At 37.7% G+C, this 20,586-nt stretch overlaps 1 protein-coding gene across 6 annotated transcripts in view; it reads right to left on the reverse strand.

Moving 5' to 3' along the window:
• KCNIP4 (potassium voltage-gated channel interacting protein 4) overlaps nt 1-20,586 on the reverse strand; it is a 433,785-nt gene that overhangs the window by 256,848 nt on the left and 156,351 nt on the right. The window contains exon 2 of one of the 6 annotated variants that reach the window (XM_066995712.1): nt 14,131-14,240. The exons of the other annotated variants lie outside the window; for them this stretch is intronic. The gene's annotated coding sequence lies outside the window, so the exon portion shown is untranslated. The remainder of the gene's footprint in view (nt 1-14,130; nt 14,241-20,586) is intronic. 6 annotated transcript variants of the gene reach the window in all.

A 20,586-nucleotide genomic window follows, 5' to 3' on the forward strand; every position in this document is an offset into this window, starting at 1 on the left:
AACAATTCTGACTTTAACCTTTGACAGTATTGCTCTGTAATATACGTAATGGTTACAACTGTTCTGCAGAAAAATATTTCCACCTTCAAGATATAGAGCAGAGGAGCTAAACACCTGATGATTTCTAACTGCTTTGGAGCATCATTACACAACGACTATTTTTAAAACAAAATAAATGGCACCCCACAACTTTGAAGCTGCAACTTTACCTTGCTCACAGTGATGTTAAAGCTCTTGATTTAGAGATAGAGAGCGTGTTTAATATGCTTTCTGCACAGAGCTGACGTACAACTAGACTTCATATCACCCTCCCTTCTACTAAAGAAACTTCAGTGTGAGGCTGGCCATGCATTGCATATGAAATGCAAACAGAGTCATGGAGAAACAGCTGTTTTCCCAATATAGTAAATTCTTTAGGGAAATTTGTGATGGAGGAAGCAATAAATGCATCAGCAACCACTGACACACTGATAATTACTGCAAAGCAAAAGAACATCTGCATGCAAGGAGGACTAAAAACAACATTACAACTAGTGCAAAGAAAAATGATAAAAATAACACACTATGATGGGGAGTGGAACAGAAATGTCCCCCTTTGCTGAAGAGATCACTAGCATATTACTCAAGAATTTCATTTTGAATCATGCTTTTGTTGCTTGATAGCTTGTGCTTTCCTTGACTGAAATAATTTACACCTCATTTAATAACAGATGTTTCCCTACTCCTTCAAAAAATCTAACCAAGACCTGACAAACCAGCTCTGATACGCAGTGGAGTTATCTATTCTCCAGAAGCTATTCTTGGGAAAACGCATTCACCTTATTAAACCAAATGAGCACTCTAGATTCATGAATATGAAAATGCTATGCAAAACAGCAAGTTGAGACTTATTGCCACAATTTATCATCCACCTAAACAAACTCCAAAGTTCCCAGAAGAACAGAGAGCAATATACTGAAGTCCACATTGGGAGGTTTAAATAAAGTAGATGACTGGAAATTTTGCAAGATTTTTCTCATAAGAATACTTAAACTTTCCAGTTGTGTTTGGTTAGGGGAAAAAAAAACACCAAATTAACGTATCTGGCATATTTCTGTTGTGCCTTTCCCAAAGAAAATGGAGCCATGGGACACAAAACAGGTTATTCTGGATGTGAGCTGCGGTTATGGTAACTCTCACAGTAACACAGGCTTTCACCGGCTCTTCTTCATCATTTCCAGCTGCTATTACCCTCATCTCAGGGTTCACAAATTTGCTTATCACAATACCTAATACAAATGCATATGAACCAAAGAAAAGAAGCCGAAATGCTGATAGGGAAAGCAGGAGGAGGGAACGTGTTTTTTAAAACATGCAAATACATGTTATAAAATCCGTCACAGTTTTGCATAAGTGGGAAAGTTAATTTCTATTAATAAATCACCTACTGTGGTTTATATTTTTTTTCTGATAAAATTTTAGGACGACTTTGTTTATTTAAAATTCCTTGATTTTTTTTTTATTCACTGTTGAAGTCACGGTAGCAGTGTCAATTTTTTCATGTCACTGTGGCAGCACCAAGCTCCATTGTCTGGGTATTACCCTCCTGTCCTTTTCACAGCCCCTTGCTACTGCCCAGAAACTGCACCAATGTTAGTTCTCTGTACAGGAAAGGAACATGTCCATGGCATTTTTTCTATAGAATGGATATGATTTTTTAAATCACTTTTTTATGGCAGTTTGTTTAATGTTCTGAACACAACCTACTTTCAAGAAAGCGGAATGAGAAACTGAAGAGTTTTGATTATGTTAATAGAGATGGTGATTAATACCTTTCTTGCCACTCTCAAAATCAGTCCAAAAGTACTGCATTTTATATAATCTGCTAATGGAGCTTTTCAGTGGAAATGCTCCTAAGAGGCTAGGTAATCTCTCTATTTCTTCCAAAACTAGACAAACATTAAAATAGTTAATTCTAAATGACACTGACACTATTAGTATATTATACATAAACCACACGATTCAATTCTAAATGAAAAAATGAATACAAATTAGACATGGACGTGTATTCTTGACAATTTAAAATAGGTAACAAAACGAGTGGAAAGTGAGTAACTGGAGTGTTTCAAGGACAGCAAAAAAATGTACAAGGAGGTGTTTCTACACATTTTCTCAGTGCTCTCTTCAGTGACAGAATGCAATCCCAGATCCCAAAGCACCTGGGCTCTGAAGCTAAGATTAAGCCCCAGTGGAAAAAAGATAAATTACATGCAGCAAATTGAACAAGTTCATAAGCAAGGAAACCAATGGAAAGAAACTGAGTGAACGGTCCTTGCTAGAATAGAGTAGCAGAACACGATCTCACACAAGCATGGAAAACGCCATTATCTCAGTCCTGGGATATTCATTCCTCCAGCAACAGATGACAGTTTATTTACAGAAGGCCATCCTTTTTTCACCAGTCAGGGAGCACATTTGTTTACCCTCATCAGAATGTTGTGTGAAAATATGTGTAAATGCTTAAGAGCATTTTATTTCCTCTATCACCTCAGTGGGGAAGCTCTTTTAGTCCTGGCCAAGTATTAGAGATTCATTAGGAAAATCCAGCACAGATTTACCAATATTTACCAACCATCATTGACCAACTAGAATTCCTTCTATGACAAAATGACTGGCTTAGTTGATGTCATTTACCAAGACCTCAGCAAGATTTTTCACCAAGTGGTGGTGAGTAGTAGACAGGCTGCTGGGCAGGGCTCCTGTTGAGAAAGACCAGTTCTAAAACTTGAACAGACTCCGATGTTCAGCCTGAACCAAGCTGTTTATTAATTTATTTGATTAAGAGAAAAAAGCGTAGACTCAGTACTGCTATCATTCCTTTCCACAGTTCTGAGAAATTTCAGCATTCTTCATTACAGGAAGGATACACTGGAGAACACTGGTGAAGGACAACACAGTCATTGTTCTCAAATTGGAGATTAATTACAGAGAAATTACCTAAATGTTTCATAAGGGTTTGTAAATCGTCTTTGTACCCCTTACACCATTTATATAACTTTCTGGAATAAGTTTCTAAAGAATTAAGACAACAAATAAATACACCATGCTCTAACAACAAAGTTGCCATTTCTCCAACCGTACACTTGTGGGTTTTAGGATTTTACTGTAATAATGTTGGGTAATAATTGACCAACTTATATTTTTTTTCCTTCCATGCTATTAGAAAGATTTGAAAACATGGAAGAGAACTGCATTTTCCCAGAAAATCAATCTAGATTTCTAGATGTATTTTATCCACGTAAAATATGTCTCAGTTCCAGGAGTAATATTACCCATGTGTTTGCAGTCATGAGATAAAGAACCAAAAAATTTCATCAAAACACCAGCTGATTAACTGACAACTATCGAATCCTCTATCTAAAAAATATAACCTTGAGGGAAGTACATGGGAAGCGCGCTTGCATTCTATTGTCTTACACATGCTCACAATAAACCTCAGTGAATGCTATTTTTATCTTTTTAACTACTGAGAAGTGAGCTGAATCCCTCTGGTAGGTAAATTAATAAAACTTTAATTTTGGTCTTTTTTTGATTTTTAATGAGCTTACATACTGAGATACCTACATTACCATTTCAAATGCTTCCCTTAGTTTTTGCCTCTATTTTCTCTTCAAAAATTTGCATTTTAAAGGTTTTCTCATGAAGTTTTTTTTTCTCATTAACAATATACTAGATAGTAAGTAGATTTTACGTTTAGTGATACAGTGAATAGTATTTAAGTTTTATATACAAATATTTGTTTCTGTAAACATATTCTATTCCTGTATAGTTAAACATATTTCATTTTTAGACATAGACACCTAGGAACTTTGTGAAAGCTCAGGGTGTAAAAGAAAAAAACAAGAGAAAAATGAGATAAGGTGGATATTTTGGCAGCAGGCACCATTTTCATTACCTCTGAGATTGTTATTTTAGTGGTTAAAGTTGGTTCTAATATTTCTAATTTTAAAAATAAATTATTATTTAATTCTACACAATACCAGTTGTTTTAATAGTATGCTTAGCCATTGGCATACCTAGGTGTTTCACATTGTGCCTAGACCAGATTGGGGAATCTGGAAATTAATTTTTTATAATCCAAAAACAAATTACTATTTCTTGGTTTTTGTTTGTTTTCCTCTGTGTTTCATTTGTTCAATTCCACTACTAAGAATTCTTAGGATAGTGTAGATACCAATGTCCAGAAAGTATTACAAGTTAATACAATTCAGCTGTCATCTTCAGCTTCACTTTCACCTGTTTATTGTGGGTTAGCCTATGATTAATGGAGCCAATCCTTGCTTGAAGCTTGAAAGCTACTCTTCATTAATTTCCACTTTCATGCCACACACTGATGAACATCATATAGCCTGGAGTGTCCTCTTGCTCTGCTCTTTTGCTTAGCCAGAAAGTTCAATTTAAACAACCAATATAAAATAAACTAGGAGGAGAGAAAATAAAATAATACTTGTAGAAACTAATGAAATAACATTGTCTGAAATGGAAGATGTGATAAAGGGTAATGAGTGCCAGCGATCTTTACTCCTAAGTACTTTTTCAGGAAGGAGGTGCTGCACCACCCGAGTCCTGTAATATACTTTCCTTCATCACCATCCCAAGTAAGACACTAACAGGACAAACTCCATATCCACACTCTGTACAGCTCCCACACATTTACAACATTTGCATGTCCTTATCTTTATAGAATCACAGAACCATAGAATGGATTGTGTTGGAAAGGACCTTAAAGATCATCTAATTCCAACCTCCTGACATGAACACAGACGCCACCCACTAGGCCAGGTTGCTCAAAGCCACATCCAACCTGGGCTTAAACACTTCCAGGGATGGGGCATCCACAGCTTCTCTGGGCAACCTTTTACCAGTGCCTCACTACCCTCTGAGTAAACAATTTCTTTCTAATACCTAACATAAATCTATCCTCTTTTAGTTAAAAGCCATTACATGCTGTCCTATCACTCCACTCCCTGACAAAGAGTCCCTCCCCAGCTTTCCTGTAGCCCCCTTTAGGTACTGGAAGGCCGCTCTAAGGTCTTCCCAGAGCTTTCTCTTCTCCAGGCTGAACAACCCCAACTCCCTCAGCCTGTCTTCGTAAGAGAGGTGCTCCAGTCCTCTGATCATCTTCATGGCCCTCCTCTGGACTGTCTCTAATACTTCTGTGTCCTCCTGGGGGTCCCAGAGCTGAATGCAGCACTCCTGGTGGCATCTCATGGGTGGGGTATCTTGATGTGAAGCGGCGTGTTCTCATTGAGTAGCTGCTTTCCCACAGAAACGATGAATAAAATTGCTCACTTCTAGGAAAATCCTGTAAGTGTGCTCAAGGGTGGGATCTGGGTAGTGTGATACCTGTCAGTCCATCTGATGCTGGTTGTTCCCAGCTTCTGAAGAGCAGTAAGACTATCTACATTGTGCTTTCTCCACTTCTAGTGGTAAAATTGCCAATACATGATATTTTTATCAATATTTTATGGAGTCTGAGTGATGTACTGAAATACATAGCAAACAGAAGCGCTTGTGCCTTAAAGCCAGGATAGCATTCTGGTCATTGAACTAGTGTTTTCAAAAATCAGAATGCAGAACATAAAATGAAACAAAATGAAAATGAAAATGACAAAAACAGAAGAAACAAACAAACAAACAACAGTGAATTCCTGCCTCTTGGACACGACTTATATTGCTTATACAGACATCAGTGCCTTGGCTATTGAAAGCAGAAATCAATCCGCTAGAAAAAAAACGGAAATATGAATTCAAAGGTGACATCTGAAAAACTTCTTTTGATGGTGTTTTCTTTGTGTGTTTTTGTTTGTTTGTTTGTTTGCTTGTTTGTTTTTAGTTTTACTTATTCCCTGTTTACTCTTAATATCTGCATTGACATTGCCTTTGAATGTCTTCTATGAAATGTTTTTTCTTTACCTGCCATCTGTGATTAGGATGAATCCTCCAACTGATTCCCGTTGGACCTCTGTTAAACTCATGGGGTGTATGTTGGGGATGAGAAAACTGAGGCTGTGTGTTATTTTTAACAATGTTCTACATGAAATAAATATTTTTTCCACAGTGTGGCAGCAAAGCCTTTTCAGACAAAGAACTGTATCATCTCAAGAACTCTTTGCTAAGTCAGTCAGTTGAAAGTTATCAATTGCTGGAGTCAGAATCCATAGATTCCTCATTCCCAGAGAATTGGATTGTGTTTGGAAGACTTTCTACTCTAGAATTGTAAATCACTGCAGGGTCGTCTTCTTACTTTACCACAATTATTTTCTAATGGTTCTTTTTTTCCATAATAAAGGTCTTGAAATAGTTCACACAAATTTATAATGATGTTTTGCTGTTCTATACAATCATGCTGCCCACAGGCAAAATGTCAAAGAAACCTTCTTCTGTAACATTACATAGGAAGAACATCAGAACACTCAGGCAAGTAGTGTCCTGCAGTTCTGTAAGTGTTGTGAATCAGATAAGGAAATGACGCAGAGCACTGCACGTCAAACTAGGTTCTATTTTTCATTCCCGATGCCCAATATTTTGTTTTATTTTATTCTAATTCTCTGCTAATTGCAAGAGAGAAGACAAAAGTAAGGAAATCTAATTCCTGAAGAATTACATCAGACAAAAACATTTAAAGCCCCAGACTCAGGATCACTACTTCTAAAAAGCAAAAATTGTAATAGCATTTCTGTGATCAATGGCTAAAACCTTCCTGATTGCAGCAATGTTCCAGCATGTGGTCTGACTCCTGTTTTCCATCTCAGTTAAAATAAATGAAGAAACAGAGTGCTTTTCATTCCTTCTAATTTTCACCTACATTTACTAGTTACAACTTCTAGGTACAGTACACTTACTAAGTAAACAGGTTGAAGCTGCCTGAACTTGAGCACGTCTATTTTGATCATCAGTTTACTTTTGACCTTCTCAAGAAAACTATTTATTCTTTCACATTTGAAGTCAAAGGGCAAAATTCTTTCTTATATATGTGGTTCTCACTTTCTTAAAGGCTTAAGAGAAAATTGTTGTTACTCTGGAAAAGGTAAAAATCATTTTTTTTCCAGGAAAATTAGTTATTTCATTCGGTATGTTTCAAAGCAATTCATTCAATAAAAGACTTTCTATAGTCATGAAAATAACCAAATATTTAATTATGGCTGTATCAAATAAGAAAACTAAACAGTATGGTTGATTTATTTTCTGAAATAGACGAAAGAAAATGATTAAATTTTAGGGAATAATGTCTAATGTGAAAATAAGTAAAAACCACAGTGTCTGCATTAAAATCAGTTAATTAAATCAGTATTTTAGATGTAGATCATCTTATCTGACATCTACAATATAGATTTTTTTAGGCATCTGGCTGGATCTTTGTCTACATTGTAATTGAATAATGAAATCTTTCTGGATGGATGATAAAGTACACTGAACACTGAGCCTTAATCTTGAAACTACTGGGAGATCTCTCTTAAGATACATGTGCTCAATATGAACACACATGTATCTACTTGAATATGCTTCATTTGGTCTAAATATAAATCTAAACCTTATTACATGAAATTTGGATTTATAGAAATTCAGAAAAACTAGAGTGGATACAATATGTTATATGAGAGAAGTTCATTTCTCATCCGGGACTTGCTGACTCATGATTTAAACACACAGTGATAAATTACTTCTGGGAAAGTGTCTAATGGTGTGTATCAGACAGAAGAAACTATTAAATTCTAATATTTAAAACTGTGGGAGGAAATAAATATTTGTCTACACTCAATCCAGTCTTGAAAAAAATAGGGAGGATTTAAATAAAAAGATTATAAAAAAAAAGAACACAGAAAAATAGCAATTTCCTTAAACTTTTAATATCAGCTTTGGCATTGCATGTCAACACTGAATGATCCACAACATAAATCTTTTAGAAATTATTCTATTATTACTGTCATATTCTGGTAAATCAATACTGACTTGCTGTCTTGTCACCCTCCTTTATCTTCAATAATAGAACAGGACTGTTTTAATGGTATAAATCAGATTTATCCATGTTATGGATGACTTCAAGTCCATTTACTACAAAACTACTGCTACAAAGTCATCCATAATCAGATCTTAACTTCAATGTATTATAAAATATTTCAAATTAATTTCAGAAAAGTTTAATGAAAGCAGTTCAAGGAACAGAGCATGTGTGCTGCCTATGTGTTGCCCACAGCTATGATATGACCTATTGATCTTAGACCAAGTTATTCCCTATATTCAAAGACTGATTATTAAATATCAGAAGTTCAGATTCTTTTGGCATAATTTCACAGAATCACAGAATTGAAGGGGTTGGAAGGGACCTTGAAAGATGACCAGGTCCAACCCCCCTGCCAAAGCGGGTTCCTTAGAGCAGGCTGCCCAGGTAGGTGTCCAGACGGGCCTTGAATATCTCCAGAGAAGGAGACTCCACAACCTCCCTGGGCAGCCTGTTCCAGTGCTCCGTCACCCTCACTGTGAAGAAGTTCTTTTGCATGTTGGTGCAGAACTTCCTGTGCTCTATCTTGTGGCCATTACCCCTTGTCCTATCCCCACAAACCACTAAAAAGAGGTGGGTTAAATCCCTCTGTCTCCCACTCCTCAGGTATTTACACACATTGATGAGATCCCCTCTCAGTCTTCTTTTCTCAAGGCTGAACCCAGGTCTCTCAGCCTTTCCTCAAAGGGAAGACGCTCCAGGCCCCGTATCATCTTTGTGGCCCTCCGCTGGACTCTTTCCAGGAGATCCCTGTCTTTTTTGTACCGGGGAGCCCAGAACTGGACACAGTACTCCAGGTGAGGCCTGACCAGGGCAGAGTAGAGGGGGAGGATCACCTCCCTTGACCTTCTGGCCACGCTCCTTTTAATGCACGCCAGGATCCCATTGGCCCTCTTGGCCACGAGGGCACACTGCTGGCTCATGGTCAACCTGTCGTCCAGCAGGACCCCCAGGTCCTTCTCCTCAGAGCTCCTCTCCAGCAGGTCGTCCCCCAGCCTGTACTGATAGGTCCGGTTGTTCCTTCCCAGGTGCAGGACTCTACACCTGCTCTTATTAAACCTCATTTGGTTTCTTCCTACCCATCTCTCCATCTGGTCCAGGTCTCACTGAATGGCAGCACAGCCTTCTGGCATGTTGGCCACTCCTCCCAGCTTTGTATCATCGGCGTACTTGCTGAGGGCAGACACTATTCCCTCATCAAGGTCGTCGATGAAGATGTTGAACTATTTAAATAGGCATTTTTAGCTAACACATTTAGGATTACTGTAGGTTACATACTCTAAGAAATAAAAGAATTTAACAGGAATGATGAAGAATATATATAGATGTTTCAAAAGGTTGCCAGTGATAGTTCCTATTGCTTATTGAAGTGAATTGTAACAACATGGTTATGGAATCTCACATGTAGGCTGTCCAACATCCACGCATACAAACACAAACTTACCTGCTAGATAGTTACATATATTTTAAAAACAGATTCAGGATCACCTGACTATATCCTGGTCTATTAAATTCTGCTTCACATAAGTATTTTGCTGAATTAAAGAGTATTGTAGTAATGTATGAATTCCTGAAGGTAAATTAGAATCATAGGTTGGTTTGGGTTGGAAGGGACCTTAAAGATCATCTAATTCCAACCCCCCTGACATGGGCAGAGATGCCACCCACTAGGCCAGGTTGTTCAAAGCCACATCCAACCTGGGCTTAAACACTTCCAGGGATGGGGCATCCACAGCTTCTCTGGGCAACCTTTTACCAGTGCCCCGCCACCCTGAGTAAACAATTTCTTCCTAATACCTAACATAAATCTGTACTCTTTTAATTAAAAGCCATTACACTCTGTCTATCACTCCACTCCCTGACAAAGAGTACCTCCCCAGCTTTTCTGTAGGCCTCCTTTAGGTACTGGAAGGCCACTTTAAGGTCTCTCCTAAGCCTTCTCTTCTCCAGGCTAAACAACCCCAACTCCCACTGCCTGTCTTCATCAGAGATGTGCTCCAGCCCCTTGATCATCTTTGTGGCCCTACTCTGGACTCTAATACTTCTGTGTCCTTCTTGTGCTGGGGACCCCAGAGCCGAATACAGAACTCCAGGTGGGATCTCATGGGTAGGAATAGAGGTGGAGAATCACCTCCCTTGACCTGCTGGCCATGCTTCTTTTGATGCAGCTCAGGATATGGTTGGCTTTCTGGGCTGCAGGCACACTTTGCTGTCTCACATTGAGCTTCTCATCAACCAACAACACCAGGTCCTTCTCCTCAGGACTCTCAATCCATTCTCTGCCAAGCCTGTATTTGCCCTGGCCTAGATGCAGGACCTTGGCCTTGTTGAACTTCATGAGATTCGCACAGGCCCACATCTCAGGTCCCTCTGGATGGCATACCTTCCCTCCAGCATATCAACTGCACCACACAGCTTGGTGTCATCAGCGAACTCGCTGAGGATGCACTCAATCCAACTATCCATGCCACTGACAAAGATGTTAAACAGTGCTGGTGCCAATACCAGCCCGAGGAACACCACTCCTTACTGATCATTACTGACATCGAAGCATTGACCACAACGCCTTGAGTGCAACTATTGAGCCAATTCCTTACCCACTGAGTGGTACATCCATCAAATCCATGTCTTTCCAGTATAGAGACAAGCATATCCCAGGTGACAATGTCAAATGCTTTGCAGAAGTCCAGGTAGATGATGTCAGCTGTTCTTCCACTGTCCACCAATGCTGTAACCCTGCTGTAGAAGGCCACCATATTTATCAGGCATGATCTGCCATTAGTGAAGCCATGTTGGGTGTCACCAACCACCTTATTTTTCATGTGCCTTAGTATAGTTTCCAGAAGGATCTGCTCCATGATCTTGCCAGGCACAGAGGTGAGACTGACTGGACTGTAGTTCCCTAGGTCTTCCTGTTTTCCCTTTTTAAAAATGGGGCTTTGGTTTCCCCCTTCCAGTCAGTGGGAACTTCATCAGACTGCCAGGACTTCTCAAATATGATGGACAGTAACTTAGCAACCTCTGTGGGGAAACATGATTGGATTTCCTTGCATTTATTGAGCACTTAAAATAAGCGTACTTAGAATAGACTTAAATCAAAATTAGATGTCAGTCTGTCTTAAAACTATGTAATGGTAGTTCTTCTTGCCACTGCTTTTAATGTCCACCCTCCAGCAAGGGAAACTCAAGCTCATATTCAAATAAACCCAAAATTATAGGTACACAAAGCAATGCAGGCACAAGAAAGTCAGCTCATTTACCCCATTGAACTCCATGCTGCAATTGGTTTGTTTAAAGTTGAGTCAGCTCTTTCTGAACAGTACTGCAGTCACCATGACAAACATTCATAAAATATCCCTTCACTGTCTTCAGTCAAGTTGTCCCTACTGTGCTTCACATGAGTTTCAGTGAACCAGTCTACCACAACCAAACACATGCTCTGATGAGTGCTTTCTTTTTATGCTGCGGAGTATCACCACAGCATTCTCCCTGGCTACTTTAGCTTCAATTCAAAATCACTAACAATCGATTTAAAAATATATACACAAATACAAGAATCAGGTTTTGAGTTGTAGGGAAGACCTAAGTTTCTATTTTCCTTCACATCCTTTCAAAGTTTGGTGATTGCATAGTTTCAAGATTAGGAAGGTCATTGGAAGAAAAAAAAATATTTCAGTTTGAAAGTTATAAATTAAGGTCTCTTCGTGATAAATAGGTTTAGCTTGGATGAGAAAGAATTAATGTCTCTCTCAGAATCTTGGGAAAGACCATAATTCCACTAGAGAGGAACAAATATTCCACAAATGGGACGTGATGATTTAATGAAGTGGGAAAAAATCTTTTAAATTTTGTATATATGTGTGTGTGTGTTTGTTTGCACACAAACACAGAATGCAATTTTCTTTTATGGGCTGATGCTGCCTCCATCAACAAATATGCAATGAAACTGCAGAGCTATGGTTTATTGAGTTCTTATAATTGTCTAACCAGTTTCACAACATCCAAAATAAACTAGAGAATGACATAGAGATAAAAAGCAAGTCAAAAGGTTTTGAGAGAGTGTATTACAAACATTTTTAAACAAAGGTAGAATTCATTAAGTAATATTGACTTATTAGTCTAGGAATTTACATTGTTATACACAAATACATGTACACTATATAGTTTAATATTGCAATAATTTGTATGTTATATGGGTTTAGAAAATACTGTGACACCACATTTTGTTCTCTTAGGTACTGTCTCTACTTATTGTCTCTCAGTGCATGGTTAGACCGTCCTCACAGAAGGAACGAGACTGCTATTTTAACCTTATTTAACTACTTGTCCCCGCCTTATTTTCTATACCCTCTCAAGGCATACAATGGATGCAACATCACGTGGGCTTTTCCAAGGTCATCAGCACCACCATGCTCAAGTATTTCACACAGCTGAACATATCTTTATACATTTACAGGGAGGGAATGGTGCCTTTCCCTGTCAATACAATGCATGAGGGTTTTAAAAAATAAAAAATAAATCAGGCGTCAGGATCTCTACGTTATATCAAAGAACTAACTGTGCATGAGTCAAACATTTAGCAATACTTAACCACTAGTAAGGGAACAGGGGAACAGTGAGTAGTGGAACTTTCAAAAAAAAGACAAAGATTTTATTTTCTATTTCTCCATAACTGAAGACATTTTACAAGATCTTGCAAAACGTTACTTGAAGTTTATTCCTGATCTCTTCAGTTTGTTCACTATCGAGTTGTCCTCATCAATCAGTGCTGTTGTAACATATTTTACACTCAACGATTTCAAATGGACTACACCAAAAATATGAAAAACTCTCAGCATCTAAAAGAGATGTGTAGGCACAAAGGTTTTTGGAGCCTTACTTTCCCCTTTCCCAGCTATAGTTATAATAAAAGAGTTGTTCTGAAGAAGCAGCTGTTAAATTCAAAGGAAATATACAGTCCTGAAGAAAAAAATAAAGAAGTCAAGACTGATCTGTCAGAGGCATTGGTCAGATTCAACATTTTTAGCTTCAGCTCACTGCTCTGGGTGCTTATGCTACCTGCCACTTCAGAAAAGTAGGTCTGACAGGGCCAATCTGAGCGTTACTAGACATGAAAGTATACAATTTTCTTGTATTTTTATTATATTTTATTCACAGATAAGTTAAAAAGCTCTAAGTAATTATCCAGAAAAAAGTTACTCAAAATTAGGGGGCAGCTTTAGAAATGGAGGGCCAAAAATGTACTTTGACTTATCAGAAAAATTAATGCTATTACTGTGGAATAACAAATATTCATATATTCATCTGTAGTTACAGAGATGCAACTGTGTAGGAAACTAGAAAATTATCTTTGAATGCATCAGTTTATTCATGGTAGCTTTTTTGACTATATGGTTAAAAACATTATATTTTCTCATGTACTTCACATGTGTATCAAGGGGATAAGAGCACACAAATAGGAAATTACTATGTTTACTAATTTTACCGTATCCTACCTTTTAACAATACTTAATGAGCCCTGCCCTTGTTTTTGTAACAGAAAATGAATAGTAAACAGTTCAGAAGATAAAGGCATATGTTCATCCTTAATAAAACAATTAAGTTAATAGAAGACAGGAATATGCGTGGTTTCACAGATTTGGAATGTAAAAAATATTGTGTACTGGAAAACAAAAGCATAAGTATCCCAAGCATTAGTACCTTTACACTTAAACAGCAAAGAAAGCATACAGGAAATTAAGAAGCGTGCTATATTAAGAAGCTATTAAGAAGCTAAGAAGCTATGCCATGGCTTTTAAAGGATTCCCAGTGCCACTGATATTTGGAAAAATCTAGTTTTGGCAGAAGACAATATTGAGTGCAATATGTTCTCTGAAGTCAAGAATTAATGCCTATCCTTTGGCTGGGAAGCCATGTGGCCAGGATGAACCTCACAGGGCAGACTCTACAAATTTTCTGTATCACATTATAGGACAATTTCTGACTTCCAGGTTTTTATTATGAAACAGGTATCCATCCCAACATGGCCTGAGACACACACACACACAGAAGCCCATCACCATCTCCCCTCTCCCCTGGAGCCCACCCACCTCATTCACCAGAGGGCCATACTGACATCCAGAGGGACCTCGGCAGGCTGGAGAGGAGGGTTGACAGGAAATTCTTGAAGTTCAGCAAGGAGAATTGTAGAGTCCTGCACCTGGAGAGGAACAATTCCAGGCATCAGGACATGCTGGGGGCCACTAAGGTGGAAAGAAGCTCTGCAGAAAAGAACCTGGGTATCCTGGTGGACACCAAGTTGAACACGAGTCAGCAATGTGCCCTTGCTGCTAAGAAGTCTTAACAGTATTCATGGCTACATTAGACAAAATATGGCCAGCAGGTCAAGGGTGGTGATCCTTACATTCTACTTAGCATTGCTGAGGCCACATTTGGTGTAATGCATACAGTTCTGGGCCCCTCTGTACTAGAGAGACCTGAATATACTGGAAAGAGTCCAACACAGAGACAAGCAGATGATGAAGGGACTGAAGCATCTCTCATATGAGGAGAGGCTGAGAGAGCTGGAACAGAGAGCTGTTCAGCCTGGAGAAGAGAAAGCCTAGGGGGATCTCATCCACGTATATAAATACCTGAAGGAAGGATGCAATGAAGATGGAGCCAGGCTCCTTTTAGTGGTGCTCAGCGCCAGGGCAAGACACAATGGGCACAAATGGAAACACAGAAGGTTCCCTTAAAACATTGGGCAACATTTTTTCCTTGTGTGCATACAGGTTGCCAAGAGAAGTTGTGGAGTCTCCATCCTACTGCCATTTTGATATTCAAAAGCTGTCTAGACATGGTCCTGGGCAACTTGCTCAAGTAGAGGGCTTGGACCATATGACAACCAGAGGTCCCTTCCAACCTCAACCACTCTGTGATTCTGTGATGAAAGTGCCCGTTTGATCCCATTGCAGATGTGCTGCCAGCCACATGAAGAAATCAGTGTAGGACCCCCTTAGAAAAAGAAGTCAGTTGTGAGGGGTTTACAGGTCACTGGAGTGATTCATTCAGCACTGTCCCTTGTTGCTGTCTTCTCCCAGTGCTAAGCAAATCTCTCAAAGACAACCCACCTGTCTTCTACCAAATGTAATAGGCAAGCAGCTTTTATTCTGCGTTAAGAAAGAATATCAAAGGAGAAGTACCTTTATAAAGTACTTGTGGCTCTAATAGCAGAAATGATTCACAAAAAGTAGTATATTTATTTATTCCATTTTTATTATAGTTTAAGAAGGTTTACTTCCTGGATACTTGTATGCCTTTACGCATACTACAGCCTATTTGTGAAAATAACTGATTCAGTAAGTGGGGAATAAAATTTCCCTCTCAGAAAACCATGTTTTGCTGCAGAAATTCATAGCTAACCCACATTTATTTTCTTTCTTCCCAACTTCTACTTACGCTTTAGAGTGGAAGACAATTTGACAAGTGCTCCTGAAAGTGCTGCACCAGTCATGCTGCATCCTTTTGAGGCAAGCAGTGCAGATCACTCAACTGTTTTACAGCATTGTTGTCTAGCACTGATCACAGTGCTGTCACTAAAGTGCTTTATTTATAGCATACTGCTGAGTCTGACTGAAATTATTTGTATCTCACAATTATGTTCCATAAAAGTGACTGGCTTTGTTATGGGAAAACATGTCTGCATAATTGATAGCAGAAGACAGGAAGGTGCTAACAACTATCAATTTCTGTTGTCAAAAAGCAGCTGAGGCTGAAATGTGCTGCTTAATGTACCAGCAAGATTATCTGATACATATATAAAATTGTCTAAAATCCTATCATTTGGAACAAATTTTATATATATATATTTTTTTTAAACATGGAACAAAAAATAATCTATAATATACATTGGACTTTCCTCCAAAGTTTCAGAAATTGGTTGTAATTCTCTGCTTAGAGAAAGAAGATGTTCCCAATGTAAAACATCTATCAAACAAAGGATACAGTTAGAAATATAATTCTCTATAATAACTGGTAGAAGATATTAAAACAAAATTCTGTTTCTTATTTTTATTTTTTTCTGCAATGACTTTAAATACTAAATATCTCAAAATCAATCTTTCACACATTGAATACTTCTTTAATAGTAGGGACTAACCAGTAACTCCATCTTTTACTGCGAAGATACAAGGAAACTTCCTTTTTGAATTATTAAACACCCTTTGAATGTGGCTAGGGTTCACAGATCTGACAGTCTGATGAATCTCAGGACTATGTTGCATTAACTAAAAGACTAAAGATCCTTGGCAGCCTCATAAAAAATGAATTGGTCTTTCTACCAAGCAGAAGGATAAAATCTACCAAAAATTAATCATATTTGTTAATGTTCCCATTTTTTTTCACATGGACTTTTAATTATTCTGCAAAAACTATCAACCTCTAAAATCTAAGCTCAAAACTGTCTTTCTCTCTGGATTATGAATTTCAAACCTAATCTACATTAATTACTATATATTATTTCTAAAATTACATAAAGAAATAGCATATGATTAAAAAGCCTTAATTTAATAATTTCAACAACTTTAAAAATGTTTTGACATCTAATTTCAGAGTGGAATTTTCTGACAATTTTTACTGAGAAAATTACTGTTCTTCCAAAAATATCAGTAATACATTTTATTTGAAGTATTGTAAATGTACTTTCTACATTGTAGATAGATTTGCCAGTATGGCCATGAAGTGCTCAAAACATTGATATGAAATCTGGAATTGCCTTGTCATCAAATACGCACTTTCTTTCTTTTGAAATAAAATTCTGTTTAATGGCCTCCAGAAACTTTCATGATGTGTGTGTCCTTGACTGCAATCTCCAAACACGTAGGTCTGTCTGTGATTTTGCAGCACAATCTAAGTAAGACCCACTTACAATTTAAACTTGCAACCTATAGTAGAAGAGGCTCTCTAGCAAAGGGCTCTAAACAAAGTATTCTGGTCCTTTCAGGGTTTCTTTTCTGCCATGAGATGGAGAAGAGCTTCTGACTCCTCTGCCCCTGGGCTGGATTGCAGCTGCTCCTTTTCACTTCACTTTTCACTTGCCAGGTAGAGATTTTAATTGAAATGAAATATATATATATATATATATGCATTTAGCTAGTATTAACATTGCAAACAGTCTTATTTATCCAAACTAGGGGTTCTTCAAGGGGCAAAGATAATGTTAAGGTGGATGATGAGCAGATCAGCAGCCCAGAAATATAAGGACACTTGCCAATATTAAATTGCGCGAGAAAACACAAATCAGTGTAGTATAAGAATCATTGAACAAAAGTAATGGCAAGAAAAAAGCACGTTTGAAATGCAGAGCTTACTGTTCAGGTTTTATCTACATTGCTATTGGATACATTTTTACCTCTTTGTGATAGAAGTTCATGGGATTAGTACCATGCTAGCTTCCTGCTCTTATCAAAAATATGTACTGAGTGTGAGAAACAAAGTTGTGGTTTTGGAGTAGAAGGTGTTTTTTGCAGTGGAAAATTCCACTAACCTTGCATATTCAAAAGTCATTGTGCAGGCATGACAGTGGCATAGCAGTGGCGAGCATATGAAAGGACAAAACAGCCAAGGAAACATTTGTAGATCTCTTAAAGCTTTGGATGTAGTTTATAAATACTATACACTATTTCAAAATTGCTATACTAATATATATATTAATATATATACTAATACTCTACTAATTTCAAAATTGCCACTCCTAGAAACACTACTGCAATCTTAAGGGAACACCAAAATAACTCCGAGGAGGTCAGGCTGTTTACTTGTGCAAGAAGTAGAAGGAAAAAACAGGAAAAGGAACAAACCAACCAGTCAGCTGACTGTTTGGTCATCGACCCAAAAGACTTTAGCAAGCACGCGAGAAATGAGAAACTTCTTCCTCTACACAGGGAAACTGTGTTGATAGGACATTGAAAGAAGAGTTGTAGGTCCATTCAGAGAGTTCTGGCAACTTCCAAAACAAGTCTGTATACATTTGATATTCCCTTTGGTAAAGGATTTCTTCAGATCACTATTTAGGCTCCGCATAGTCTTCAGAATTTCACATTTACAGGAAACTTCAAGTTTTTGATCAATGAAAGGTTACAAAGATATACAAATATGACTTTTTGATCAGGAAAGAAAAGTTGAAAAGCACAACTGGAGGCTGTAATCAGGAGCGAGCCATAGTTCTTAGATAGTTCATAGGCTAGAGCTAAAGGCACACAAAAATTATACTGTGTGCAACTGAAAAAGCTATGCTGCAAAAAGTTAATTTCCCAAGTAACAGCTAATCTGGAACTGTCACCAACAGGACAGGCAGAACAAAGATCCTAACTTCACTTAATTAGATGCCTACATCAATAACCTGATAGTAGCACAGAGATGTCCTGATAGCTGCAAAGCTTATCAAAGACTCTGAAAGTATTTAACTTGAACAGGTCACAGTTCAAAACCACAATGACTAGGTTTCCTTGGACACACAGAGAGAATGGCAGTGCAACTTGATGAACATGAAAGGGACCTATACATGCTATGACCACAGCAGAAAGAAAGAAAAATAATGAGACATTACCTAACAAGTGAAGATATAACTGGCTTTGCAGAGCTTTGTGGGATAAATCACAGGACTGGAGTATTGGTGTGGAACAAGTCACTTATTAAACAACCTCTCACAAAGGAATAAAAGTGAGAAAGTGCTTCATTTCGAGGGCACACATACATGCTATAATACAGAGAAACAGACATAAAATGATTTTATTTTTTTTGAAAATCTTGGGAAGCGGGGGCAAAGATAAGAAAGTAAAAGAGCAGATGCTATAGAAGCTCTTACAGCCAGAAAGTGAGGAAGACTTTCTTCATGTGTGTGTGTGGTGGGAGAGGGGTTTAGGCTTTTGTTAATGAAAAACTATAAAAGCATCTAAAGGAGATGTGACAGAGATTTTTCATACTTAGGTACCACGTGAGAAAACTAAGACAGTTAGCCTGTCAGCACGTTGCACTGAAGACAAATTTTCATTTCAGAGTGAAGAAGCTACCACGGGAGCGGTTATTTTAGGTTTGGTGCTGTCTAACAGCAAAGAATGGATTAAACAATATGAAGGAGGTCTTCAGGGGAAAGCGATCACAAACTGATGTAGGAAAAATGAGACATAACAGTTGCAGAAATAAAACAGAAACACCCACCAACGGCACTATGACCATCAAAAACAAAAGACCTCAGCAAACTCCAGACACTTTTTAGATGTCTTTTTATAAGATGACTTGAAGATAAATGCGTGCAGGTATGCTAGCAGTTACTAAAGAAGATTAAATTAAATGCATGAATTGTCCCAAAGAAAGGAAACGGGCATTGTATACCTGCATTTGGAAATCCCCAACGACTGGCTGTGAAAAAGTAATCAAACAAAAGAGGAAAATAATGTCAGATAAACTGGAATAATATAGAAGAAAAGCATATACAACAGCAAAAAAAGCTGAAGAATTAAATGAGTTTTAAATTGCCAAGTGCAAAATAAACAAAATGAGGAATTTTAAAATACCTGATTAAAAAAATAAACAAACAAGAAAGTCAGTGGTGATATAAAAGTAGAGAAAGCAATGTAAGGAAAAGTAAAACTGAATTATGTAATATCTCCTTAACTCTAGCCCTCCCAAAATGGTGAATCTTGACAAGACATTCAAGGTCAAAAAAATAGGATCATAAAGCAAAGTAAGTTAACAATATGTTAATAATACAATGAAGAATACTTAGATAAGATAGATGTGTTAAAATTGGCTGGGATTGATTAGATTCATCTTATAGAAAATACACAGAAAAATTTCTGAGTCATTAACAATTATCTCTACAAGCTTGTGGAGGACAGAGAACATCAGAGGACTGTACAGGGGCAAATATAGCACCTGTCTCTTTGGGAAGAGAAAAGGAAAGACTGAAGACTGATGGAGTGACAGACCAATCGCTTGGAATTTTATTCCTGCAAAGATCCCAGAATAAACTATTGCTATGCCAGTGTCCACATAATTTTCTGAATAGAATTCTTTTACTGAAAAAAAAAATCCACACAAAACAAAAACCCACAAAGTTTTGTTTGTCAAACCAGTGCAAAATTATTATTTTTTTATAGGGTAGGACAGAAGATATTGCAGATCACGAAATATAGAAGTAAAATGTGTATTCCTGGCATTCATGTGCCAAGAGTGTCAATATTCTTCAACAGATAATACATCTTCAGGAATATAGTACAAATTTAGGCAAAGTCACTTTAAAACTGACCCAGAAGAATTACATGAACTACCAAAGAGATGCAGTACTTAGAGAATAATGCACTATTCTTTTTTTCCTCAATAACAGAAAAAGATTTGCAAATGGATTCCAAGTCCAAGAGCAACATGACAGTTGCATATTCTCTGCAGGCTACACAGAGCTACACTACATAAGCTCACACAATTAAAAAGGTCAGACAGAAACCTTTTGAAATGATCTGGTCCAACCTGCTGCTAAGAGCAGGGCCAACTTCAAAGTGAGACCC

This window comes from Anser cygnoides, chromosome 4 (assembly GCF_040182565.1).
Source record: "Anser cygnoides isolate HZ-2024a breed goose chromosome 4, Taihu_goose_T2T_genome, whole genome shotgun sequence".
Classification (NCBI taxonomy): domain Eukaryota; kingdom Metazoa; phylum Chordata; class Aves; order Anseriformes; family Anatidae; genus Anser; species Anser cygnoides.